Below are 658 nucleotides of genomic sequence, written 5' to 3' on the forward strand. Positions count from 1 at the left end.
CAACTGTTAATGATAACAATTGCATCATTCTTACCTAAGATAAAATTCTTCAGTAAAAACGTCAGAAAAAAAAGGTCAAAAATAGTTACATAACAGGTCAAAACAGGTCAGGATCATGACCGAGGAAAGGCCACATTAGGACAGAGGTCAGTTTTCCTGGAAAGATTGGGTTTCAAAGTCCGGTCGTCGCGCGAACGTTAGAACAAAATTATTTTCTCACAGGACAAGACCCTTTAAACGGGTAGAGGATCGAATGGCTTATGACTCCTTATTCTGCGAAGGACCGATTGTCTTTTGTTTTTGTCTCGAATATTACTCAGGTTTTTCACGCCCAATGGTGTTTTTTTTTCTTCTGGGGTGTAGCTTAAAATTGCTAATATGTCTCTCTGTTTGTAAAATTGTCGGTAACAGTGAAATTATGGAAGAAAATATGCAGTTATACAGAAGAAACACGGACGCTAAAAAAGGGAATTCATAAGACATATTGCCTATAAATTCCCCAAACAGTTATTCAAAATAGCGAGCAAGCAAACCCACACAAACACATACGTATACGAGAAACAGAGGGATAATATAGGACATGGGAATAAATATGGATAAGTAGGACGAGAGGGGGAACAGAGAGAGATCGAAAAGGGGACGATGGGGAGACCGATTA

The sequence above is a fragment of the Penaeus monodon genome, chromosome 30 (assembly GCF_015228065.2).
Source record: "Penaeus monodon isolate SGIC_2016 chromosome 30, NSTDA_Pmon_1, whole genome shotgun sequence".
In the NCBI taxonomy this organism is placed as follows: domain Eukaryota; kingdom Metazoa; phylum Arthropoda; class Malacostraca; order Decapoda; family Penaeidae; genus Penaeus; species Penaeus monodon.